General features: G+C 44.0%; 1 protein-coding gene across 1 annotated transcript in view; it reads left to right on the forward strand.

The window, feature by feature from the left end:
- LOC112565155 (reversion-inducing cysteine-rich protein with Kazal motifs-like) overlaps positions 1-12,175 on the forward strand; it is a 62,481-nt gene that overhangs the window by 18,383 nt on the left and 31,923 nt on the right.

A 12,175-nucleotide genomic window follows, 5' to 3' on the forward strand; every position in this document is an offset into this window, starting at 1 on the left:
ACTTGAGGTAATGTCAGCAGGTGAGGAGTCTTGGGTTTGCTTGGTATTTTGTAGCCAGGCTTGCCCAACAACTACAGCTCTGCTTTAAAGGTAGATGAGGGGTTTGCAAAACCGTTCATCGTCGCAGGTAAAATAATGCAGCGGTCCAGGATATTTCAGACCTCGTTCTAGAGCGTGCAGGATGCAATCACTGTTGCCTTCGCCCACAGCTTTTGTTTCTTACCTGTAAAGTGTCTTTGAGACTCGTCGGGACCCTGAGATTTACGATGGTGGGGTGGCTAGGGGTGTGGGTGAGGCAGGTGTCCAGCTCCTCCTGTGACGTACATCACAGCCGTCAGGCTTGACCTTTGACACGCGAGTTGCATCCCTTTGACATCAAAGGGTTAGGGGTTGAGATAGTGTTGTGGGTGGGGGTGTGTGCAGGTGAAGCTGGACCTGGCGAAGTGATAGAGAGAGGGTCGGCGGTGACTTGTGTTGTCAGGTGTAAAATGTACGTCCGGTCTCGCTGGACAATGGAATCCCTTGTCACCCCCGCGGCAGAGATGAAACGGTGTTGTCCGCCCCTGCCTGCCGTGTCTCATCCGTTCGTCGCGCCCAAATTGGCAACAATGGACAGGTGAGAATTGGCCCGCTTTACCCAGCCTCTCTTTACGTGCTTCGTGTTCCGGATCACTTACTTCGCAAAGAGGTAGTTTGGGTCCCGTCCCACTGTCTTCCCGTATCTGCCCCTTTCACCCTACCCGCTTTAAGAAGAAAAAAAAAACTAGTTCTTTCGTTGCCCCTACTTTTTTTTCCTTTTAATCGGCGTGTCCCAATCGTGTCATTCAAAGGCCGGATTTCAACGTCTGCGGCGTATCCACGGTGACGTGGAGGGTAAGCATGACTGCGCGGCTCCTTGTTTTCCAGTCAACCTGTAATTATGAGACGACTTGCTCTTGCTTAGCCGACTAGGCGCGGGCGATAGTTGCAACAGGCAGGCTTATGAACGAAGGTTGATGCAGTTTCAATCAGAACTGTCAGACCGTTAGAGTCAGGGGAGAAGAGGCTGTAAGGGTAAATGGGGATATAGGGAGGAGGACCTGGGTGTGACGGCAGTAAACGATGCTAGACCATCCATGAAAGATAATTGGTTTGGTTTCGAACTGGGTGGGGAGTACTCAATGCTAGAAATAACAACGAAGCGAAAAAAATGTCGAACGGTTGACCGTGAACAGTTCGTCGAGTCTCGAAAGTCGGACGTATCTGCTTGCAAGAACGAGTCTAAACTAACATATCAAGGGTTAAAACCTACCCAATCCCCCTCGACTCACAACGGTTGCAGACTACAGTTACTCGTTAACCTCGCAGTCGTGCTGAGCATTGAGTAGCGAAGCTCATCCTGGTGCTCACCAGCGAGGTATTGAGTCACCAGCCTCGATCTCGCGTTCACCATCGATTTGCCAGAAAAAAATACCAGTGAGTGGTAGGTGTGTGGGGAGAAGGGGTGAAGGACGCTTCTTGAGAACCTGATTATGGCGAGTGGGGGTGTGGGCCGCAGACAATTAAAGACGAGAGCTGTTCAAGAGGTGCTCAGTTAACGACGCGCGCCACTCCTCCAGGACCTGGTGACTTGGAGGGGCGGGTATCGGGGAGCGACAACGGGTGGCGAGACGAGCCTGACCTCCGGGCGTAGTGGGAGGGGTTCGGGAGGAGTTATCCTATTTTCTCGATGGTTCGATCAGGTCCAAGTCTGCTTAGCCCACAACACACGAAGTTCGTGGCCCACATCGAGAACAGTGCAGGCCCTCATTCCATACCCGGGGTTTGCCCAAGCCCTCCTCAGCTTTGTGAGATTTTGTCCCCAAATTGTTTTTAAATGGGCAGATTTTTAGCGTTTGATTAGAAGCCGGGTATCTAGCTATCCTTTTATCTTTACTTTTTATTATCTCGAGTTCGGGTCTTTTTCTTTCAAAACAATGTTTATCTTAAAATGAAAGAGCTCGTAAGCGAACATTGCTATACACATCTTGTGTTTTGGAAAGAGCTCTTTGATGTGATGTCCCAAAAGTAAGGGGAGGATCGAGTGATTCTTGTGGCTACAGAGGCATACAGTCAGCAGCCCACATCCAATCCGTCGGTTTGGTTTGTTTTGTTTGTTTGTTTTTTTGCGTCGAAAAGTGTGTGTGTGCAGAAAGCGAGGGAGAGGAGATGTGCACCGCCTTTACATAAAGTTTCTCACACCCAACACCCCAACGACCTGAAAAAGATCAGGGGACGACCTTTACCTTTAAAAATCACTGAAGTGCATGACTACACATGCCCTGACTACTGAAGAAATTCTATACTCTACAATAGTCTACATCCTAGTCCGTGTCTCCTTTTCTCAAGCGCTGAGAGCATGCTCCTTCGTGAACATGAGTATGCGCTGTGTAAATAAATAAATGTAAATAAATATGCCATCAGTAAAAAGAAACAAGAGAAACAATTGCTATGATGACCAGGCATAGACACTGCAGCACATGGTCATCCATGAACACTAAAATATGCTAGAATATTAAATTTTAAGCTCTTCAATATTTCTTCTTGATCGTCTTCGTTATCCCCCTTAGCACATCGGGCGAGACTGTTGTCATCCACCCGCCTCAAGCCCTCCAGTGGAGCGATGCATCCTGGCGAGTGCGGGCTTGGATTAAAGGGTGTGAAGCATGGTTCAGTGGATCGTGGAGTGTGTTCAAACACTCGCCGTGGACTGGACAAACAGTCCGGCAGTAAATTGTGTTCATGTGCATGCGGCGGTTCTGAATGGAGAGACAGAAAGGATTAGCCACGCCTGGCTGAACACCAAAGCCGCTCCTCTTCACAGAAACGCGGGAAGGTGATGGCAGTCATTGTGGCTCGAGAGTTGAACTTGGGGGAAGAGTTTGTCCAGCAGGTTCAGATATTTGTGCAAAATTGTACCCCGCGAGGGTTTAATGAACTTAAACTTAGGCAGTGTTGTCGCCATTATTCGCTGTCTTGTCGCTCGTTATCAGCAATCATCTAAGAGTTTTTTCCCTACTGATGATGATGATGATGATGAAGGTAGGGGAGTGTCATTTATAGCGTTTTTCACACATTTTAGACTTTCTCTAGGCTTACACAAACGAGCGTGAGATTAAAAATAAAGATACCGGAGCGGTCAGACTGTTTTAATTGCTCCATTGTTGTAACTAGTTTCGTGTGGAACGATTCAGTCTCGTCTCGAGCCTCGTTCCCATTGCGTCTGCATTTGCTGCAGGCATCACGCGCCTACAACCGTCTTGGGCTTTGCAGGATTTTTGTGGTTTTTATATTTTTGGGGGGTTTTTTTTACGATTTTTTTTTTTCTTCTCGGCAAGCGCCCGCCAACAAGCCTAGAGAAAGGCGGGGCAGCCGTAAAGTGCCTGCAGGTAAATATGGAACTCCCTCGCAAACCCGCCGCTCTGTTGGCCAGGTGCAAGTGCCTGCCACTTGGAATTGATCTCTTTAGCAATTAACCTTTCGCGTGCTGGGGTCCGAGTGGCAGCGGAAGGAGGGTGCGCGCGCAGAAACGGAAGTGGGCGGATGCAAGAGGAGCTTGCTACGATCTGGGGTGGTAAGACCGCAGTCTTTGGAGGTGCTACAGGATCGAGTGCGGAGGGAGGGCTCGGCCCAGCGGAGTAGGGGGAGAAATGGGGCTGAAAGAGGGAGGGGGATGGTTGAGCCGCGACGAAGAGTCCAAGGTGAACAAACAAGGCCAACAGGTGAGATCTCGGCGGCCCGGAATTCAAGTTCGTCGGTCTCACCTGCCTACCGCCTGCCGAAGGAACTGGTGATGCAGTTTCTAGCTTACCTTATGTTCGGAAGCCGTTCACTGCCGACATTAGAGTTTTAACTATAACAAGATGTCTTCACCTGGCGTTTTCTCCTTTCTCTTTTGTAACGCCGGATGTGGTGATAAAATGCAGGTAATGCTGGTGATAAATTCGGGTACTGCCGATGCTGCTAGCTTTTCGTAATGGCCCTTCCCCCGCCCACCATATTTAACTTCACCTCGCGCAGACGAAGAATCTCCCCACTGCCGTCTCCTCCTCCCAAACCTTTCATTTCTCCAGACCGACCTCTCGCAGAATATCGCAGTGTGAATGCACGTGCAAGCGTGAGTGTCAGACGTCATTGTTGGTGAGACTCGACAGTTTCTTGTCTCTCAGCCAAGAGAGTGGAGAAGAAGGGACTGCAGCAGCGCAGACCGACCCCCGCCGCCATGTTTACACTACCGCCGGGAGTTTTCAGTATCCGGAGGGTGGGAGGAAGGGGAAAACCTGCCACGTTTATTTGTGTTTTATTTTTGCCTGCAGCAAGGGAAAAAAGGCCCAAGATGGCTTACCGTCTTATCCCATTCTCCCTCCCCCATGTTATTATTATTATGGTTGCCTTCTTGCAAATCCCATGCGCAATCCACACCAGCGTCCTTTTCTCTCTCTCTTTTTTTTTTTTTTTGTTCTACACTGGGGACATGGGCTTTTTCTGCTTGGTTTACGTCTTCGTAGCGAAATCTTCGTATGTTCTCAGAGGACGTATTGTTACGGGACGTAGGCAGATGTCATCAAAACACGACGAATGGAGGGGATGGTTTACGGTCATCGACAAAGATTTGTACATTTATTTACTCTTGTGAATGAGGTTGGAGAGAGACAGCCTTCACTTTGTATCACCACCAGAAACAGTTAATGAACGTCAAACGTTAAATTTGTTGTCTGCACATTTTAGCCAGTCATCATCTTATGTTGCACCCAGCAATCTTCTTGTGGCCCTCATGGGGCCTGAAGACCCGAGGTGACCCCGAAGCCTTGCTTTTAAACATTTCCGTTGGCTGTGACCTTCTGCTTTTGCTGTTGCCCTGTTATAGTCATACCCCCCACCCCAACCACACCGTCTTCACCTTCAGACAGCCTCTATCCGTCAGCTTCCCGGTACGCGGGGTAGTGTTAGGGGAGGGAAAAGAGACCCTAGGGGCTCCGGGACGTGGGCCGTTGGCTGGTCTGTTACGTGATTTACAACATCCTGATGCACTTAGTTGTTTGGCAGCGTGTCTACAGCACACTTGTCGTCTCGCCACCCATCCTCCACTCCTCCTTCGTGAGCAACGTTGGCGATTATGTCATCGCACGCATGGCGGAAGATGTCCCCTGCCGCGCCACGAGGGTTAGCAGCAAGAGGGGCTAAAGTTGGAGAGGGGAAAGGAGAGAAGAAGGCGTGAGAACGAGGCTGTGACGCCATTGAGCCGTTAGCAGTCTTGACGTGACGCGCAGGTCTGTCAGCCTCTCTCTGATTTGTTGCTGTCCATTAATGCTTGTATCATTGCATATTGTACAGGACACTTTGTTCTTCAGCACAGTGGGAATAAGAGAAGGTAGAAATAGCTCCTCCTGATCACGAGCGAGAAAGAACAGTTCACTTCTCACATACCCGACTTACCCAAACTTTCCCCATTTCACCTGCACACAGAGAAAAAAGGTTACAACTGTGAAGTCATTTAATTGCGTGGAAATATTTACTAATGTCAGCAGGTGAGAGCTTGTGCGTGCGTGTATGTACGGGACAGATCCCTGTATGACATCAGTCTTTACAACCTCATCAAGTGCGCAGACGACGAGGATGAGGTGTTGAGGGCGAGGGGGAAGTTTTGAGGACGAATCTTCTTGTGTCTGGGCTAGTGTCGATCTTTTGAAAGCGGCACGAACACCTTTTTTTTTTTTTTGTTGTTGTTGTTGTTGTTTTCTCTCGCTACGACTGTCCAGGTTATAGACTTTGTGATGCACGCAGCTTTCAAGTACGCTGCGACCACCACGCGCGCTGCTGCTGCGCGCACCTCCGCGTCTCGCTTACTTCCGGGTGCAGCAGGGGCCGCAACCCGAACCCCACGGTGAAACGGCTTCCCTGCAAGCGCCGCAGCTCGTGGCTCTGGTATCAGAAGCAGTTTTTGTGCTGCAGACCACGACAATCAAGAAAGGGGGAGGGAGTGATGCAGTGGAAGTTTTTAAAAATGTGTACAAGCAGGAGGAACATATGCGCAGCAGGCATCAAAGAATAAGGCTGGAGTATGCCGCGCTGTTAGCCTCGTACCTGAGGGCTTTTCCTCCCTGATATCTGGGACCTTCTGTCCTGGGAGATATATCTTATTGGTACCTGAGGCCTTACATTCATACCTGGTACCTGGTATCTTCTGTCACAAACTGAGTTTCACGGAGTACAAATGCGCTTGTTACCCTGTTGAGCGAGTCCGCAGTAGAGGGACATTAAAGTCCCCGCCCCCCGCTGTTAGTAAGTCATATAATTGTTGCTTCTCTTTCAGGTAAGTTTGACATACACAGTATGTTAAAAAAAGTGTATTCATTCATGTATTGAGTATACACATTAGTCGCATTTATGAACGAGAGAGCTATTCGAACTTGCAATGTATAGTTGTGACACTCCGCCCTGATTTGTAATTACTAATTAAATCTCCTTGTATGTCATCGACGATCGCCAGGATGTCATTACATCGAAATCTTAATCGTTAATAAAGGGCTAAATCATCCCATGAATCGATGGAGTTAGTTTAATCATGAAATATTCTGTTTCTGCTAAGATTTCTCTCCACTTCATACAGCATCAAGTATGCTGCAGCCATCTTTAGCGAGTGTCACGCGAGTTACAGGCGGGGAGGGTCGTCTCTACATTTACGGGTGGATTGGCTGGGTAGAGGGGCCAAGACTTGACACACTAGACCTTTGCTGGACATGAAGGCTGGGCCGACCTTTGACGACCCTTCGTGGCCTCGCGGCGAGATAAAACTTCGGCCCCGTGATGATTTCTACTCCGCCTGAAATTCTTTCATCGTGTAAGTGCTTTTGTCAAGAACAAGGTCCTCCACAATATCTTCATTTCTGGTGCACGGCAAATCGTCGTGGTCGAAGGAAAAAAGGTGCTTCGGCAGTTCGTATAGGCCAGCAATGTCGATCGCATTTAATTTTTGCTTCGTACACGACACTGATTGTTGTGGTACAGACGAAGTTATTTTCTTGTCCATACTGTCGGGAAAATAGAATTCTATTTCTAATACTTCGGACAATGGCGTGGAGACTTCTTTGTCCTCCACCCGAGTCACGGCCATTAAATTGTGTACCACGTGATACGCATCGTCGCGGGGTCTCTATGCAAATTTCAACACATGGGTGGTAACTCTTGTGAAAAGAAAATACGGAGTTGTTGTTAGTGGTGAAATCTTATTTCAAACTTCTAGCAACACTTCTACGTCCACAAGTTCCACCTACACGGTATGCCTCATTCCTCTAATTCTGAGCACAGACAGACATTATTTATTTATTTTACTTTCCTGTTTCTGTTCTGAGAGGTAAAATGCTTTGATTTTCAGCAGTTTGTCCGACCCACTATAAGATGGCAAGCGTTCTGTTCAATATCAAATCAAATCAAATCAAATTTTATTGTCTGTCGAGGAGACTCAGGACAGAAATTTTTCTTTTGCTCACAAGGGCAGGCATACATACTCATACAGACATTTAACACACAGTTAGGAGTAATCATGGTATATAATAATATAATAAGTACCACATACTCTTAAATAAAAATGGCGTCAAAATCAGCAATTCTACAGAATTTCCAACTGATTAAGAATCTACGTGTTTCAAAAAAAGCCATAGTAGTAAAAACTTTCTTCTTTCATTCTAACAGAGAGAGCGTCTAAGTGAAATCTTCCTTGCTTTTAAATGTTTGCTTTTAATTTGCATGACAACTGAATCATTACAAATGTCATGTTTCAGGTCTGAGAAAATTACAACAGACTTCAGTGGGTCTTCTATTATCAGTAGAAACAATAGAATTGATGAAGCTGAGGTCTTGAGCTTCATGAAAAGTTAGTCAACAATAAGTGTAAAAGTACTTTTACCCAAAAGACAATAAATATAATCAATAATTCTTGGAGAGCACAAAGATATGTTTGTTATGAAGAGTGAGATGCAGGTCCCATGTACACTCATAAAGACTGAGACGAAATATATGGGTGAGGCACAAGAAGACTTAAGCAATAATGTAATACCTAAAGCAGAAAGTTCATTTTGCTCTGATGAGACAAAATGTTTACAGAATGATTTCATGCAGCATGACAGTATCTTTGGCCAAGAACTCCGTAATATAAAAATTGATCCAGCTGCACAGACAAACTGGAGGTGTGAGAATGTTCCGAAAGTGGAGACGAATTCTCAAGATTCCACTTCTTTCAATAAAATTGAACAGCAGCACACTCACATTGTGAAGATAGAATGGCCACATATGACTGAGCATAATCCTATAGGAAAGACTGAGAGATCATGTCCTGGCCAGGATGCAATTTCTCAACTTGATAGTGATAATGAATTTTATTGGAACTGCCATGACGATACTTATGAAGTGAAGACACAGTATGCAAAAGGACCAGTCACTTCTGAGGTCAAGCATGAAGATCACTCTGGTCAAGGCGTTGGTTCTGCAGTAGAGTCAGAGCAGACAAAATCACACACTCAGTCCACAATAATGGAGCACTTGAAGGCACAGAGAGTACCACAGGAGGTGGAGTGGAATTGCAGGAAAAATAAAGATATTTTAGCATGTATATCATCACCTGAACTTCAAGATGTGGATGTTGCTGGATGTAACAATACACAGGTGACGGATATTGTGACTGAAAATCCTCAGCATGAGAGAAATGTAAATGTGTCAGAAGCTAGCATCAGTACTGAGTCAGAAAAACAGCACCCTAGTAGCGATATTGAATCTGATAAGTGCAAAGTGTGTATGTCTTCATTCCGTTTTCCATCCTTGCTCAAGAAACACATGTCGGACCACACTAGTAAACCTCACAAGTGCAGAACATGTAAAGCTGCCTTCAAAAGATTATCTAATTTGAAAAGTCATATGAAGGTTCACCATGATAAGAAGTCTCACCAGTGCACTACATGTAAAGCTGCCTTCAAAAGATTATCTGATTTGAAACAACATACGCAGGTTCACAGGGATGAGAAGCCTCACCAGTGCAGGGTTTGTAAAGCTGCATTTAAAACATTATCCAATTTGAAACGACATATGCAGGTTCACAGTGATCAGAAGCCTTACCAGTGCACTATATGTAAAGCTGCCTTCAAAAGATTATCTGATTTGAAACAACATACGCAGGTTCACAGGGATGAGAAGCCTCACCAGTGCAGGGTTTGTAAAGCTGCATTTAAAAGATCATATGTTTTAAAACAGCACATGATGGTTCACAATGATGACAAGCCTCACCAGTGCAGTGTTTGTAAAGCTGCATTTAAAACATTATCCAATTTGAAACGACATATGCAGGTTCACAGTGATCAGAAGCCTTACCAGTGCACTATATGTAAAGCTGCCTTCAAAACATTATCCAATTTGAAAAGTCATATGGAGGTTCACCATGATAAGAAGTCTCACCAGTGCACTACATGTAAAGCTGCCTTCAAAAGATTATCTGATTTGAAACAACATACGCAGGTTCACAGGGATGAGAAGCCTCACCAGTGCAGGGTTTGTAAAGCTGCATTTAAAAGATCATATGTTTTAAAACAGCACATGATGGTTCACAATGATGACAAGCCTCACCAGTGCAGTGTATGTAAAGCTGCCTTCAAAATATTATCCAATTTGAAAAGTCATATGGAGGTTCACCATGATAAGAAGCCTCACCAATGCACTACATGTAAAGCTGCCTTCAAAAGATTATCTGATTTGAAACAACATACGCAGGTTCACAGGGATGAGAAGCCTCACCAGTGCAGGGTTTGTAAAGCTGCATTTAAAAGATCATATGTTTTAAAACAGCACATGATGGTTCACAGTGATGACAAGCCTCACCAGTGCAGTGTTTGTAAAGCTGCATTTAAAACATTATCCAATTTGAAACGACATACGCAGGTTCACACTGATCAAAAGCCTTACCAGTGCAGTGTGTAAAGCTTCATTTAAAAGATCATATGTTTTATAAGAGGACATGATGGTTCACAATGATGACAAGCCTCACCAGTGTAAAGCTGTATGTAAAGCTGCATTTAAAAGATTATCCCATTTGAAACGACATTGGCAGGTTCACAGGGATGAGAAGTCTTACCAGAGCAGGGATTGTTAAGCGGATTGTAAAAGATTATCCCATTTGAAACGACATAGGCAAATCAACAGTAACAAGAAACTTTACCAGTGCAACATACGTAAAGCTGCCTTCAAAAAATCAAATGCTTTGAAACAGCACGTGCAGGTTCACAGTGATAAGCTTCACAAGTGCAGTGTGTGTAACACTGCCTTCAAAAGTTTATTTCATTTGAAACAGCATATGCAGGTCCATAGAAATAACAAATCTTACCGTTGAAGTGTGTGTTAATCTGCCTTTAACTTCTTTAATTGGCTTGAAAAGACACAATCTAATTCATAATTGTGTTGAATCTTACCGATGCAGTGTATGTAAAGCTTCTTGTAGACACTTATCTACTTTCAAAAGACACAAGGTGAGTCACAATGATTCTAAACCTCACCAGTTTGTGATGTGTCTAAAGTTGCTTTCAAGTCCTCACCTTCTTAGAAAATGCACATGCTAATCTACAGTGATGTGTCAAGTGCATTGTGTGTAAAGTTGCTTTTAGGTATGCATCTACTTTAAAAACACAGATGATGACCTATGATGGTCTTTGCTGTTACCCGTGCATGCTAGGTAAAGCTGCTTAGAAGTTCTTATCAAGTCATCATCCTTGCAAACTGTGGAAAGCTGATTTTAGATGATCTATTTTGAAGACAGGAAGGCTGATCCCTAGAGGTGTTAACCTTCCTAGTGCCATATTTGTAATGCTGGGATTAGGTCATTCAATTTTAAACAACAGATGCTCATTTGTTGCTGTTACACCTCACCAGTGCAGTTTGTGTAAAGCTGTTTCAGGTCAGTTCTTTGGTTTAAAATATGACCTTGTGATTCACTGTGATCCTAAGCCTCCTCAGTTCACTTCAAGAGACTATTTGAGAGCAGAGTATTTGAAAATGCATATAATAAGCTACAGAGATGAGAGATGTTAAACCTTACCTCTGCAGTGTGTGTAAAGCTGCTTTAAGGGACTTGTCCTCCATCAGATACAGGTATCACCTGGCTGTAAGAAATTCAGCAATAATTAAAATTTGTAGCTGTTTAAAGTATGTTATCATATTGACATATACAGGTATATTCAACATTTTTGTATTATTTAATCACAGCTAATGTGCTAAAATTAAGGGATGGGAGCTGGGGTTGTGTGTGTGTGTGGGGGAGAAGAAAATAGTAATTGATGGAAAGGAAGTCAGAGAGTTGAAGGGGGCAAATAATAATTTATGTTGTAGACATTGAGGCACTACTCTTGGTTTTCTATTGTTGAATTTTCCTTGTATTTATTTTCTTCTTGATTGTTCTGTCTTTATTTCTTTTTCAAATTATTTGTTTTGCTGCAAAATAAAGTTCTCCATGTAACATTTGTAGAAACAGAAAGTATTACTTTTTATTTAAAGTATTTAATTCAATCGGTTTTAGACACAGTGATTTACTGCAATTGACATTCCCAGTTTTAGTTTATAGAGCATGAATTCAAAGGTTTTCTTTTAGAGATATTTTGCAATGAATATGTTGGACTGGTGTTCATTAAAGAAACTATCAAATGCAATCTGAATGATTTTTTTTTATTTGCAAAATGGTAATTAATAAAAACAATTCAAGAAAATTACTTAGGGAACTTCAAGGAGTTGTCATTAAGCAATAGCAGAGAAGAGAGAATGAATGAAAGAAGGAAATAAAAATGTCACATTCATCCTTCCATGTGACATTTTTTAGACATAACTATAGGCACTCTTAAAAATTAACTTCATGCTCTTGTTACTAGCGATGTTCATATGTATGAGTAGTATGTATGTGTGCGTGATTTATACTTCACATGTTGTAGGCTGATAAGTAGGGATACACTAGCCTTGACCAGTAGATGGAGGACAACAAATGTAGAGTTCACAAACCTCTTGTATATGCTAGTTATATCTAAATTCCGTCTACAGGAACCTTTTCTTTGAAAACGAAAGTTGATACTCATGAAAGTCCAGCAGTGTGAGTGGAAACAGGTGAGCTTATGCAACAAGGAGGGGGAAACCG

This window comes from Pomacea canaliculata, linkage group LG5 (assembly GCF_003073045.1).
Source record: "Pomacea canaliculata isolate SZHN2017 linkage group LG5, ASM307304v1, whole genome shotgun sequence".
Classification (NCBI taxonomy): Eukaryota; Metazoa; Mollusca; class Gastropoda; order Architaenioglossa; family Ampullariidae; genus Pomacea; species Pomacea canaliculata.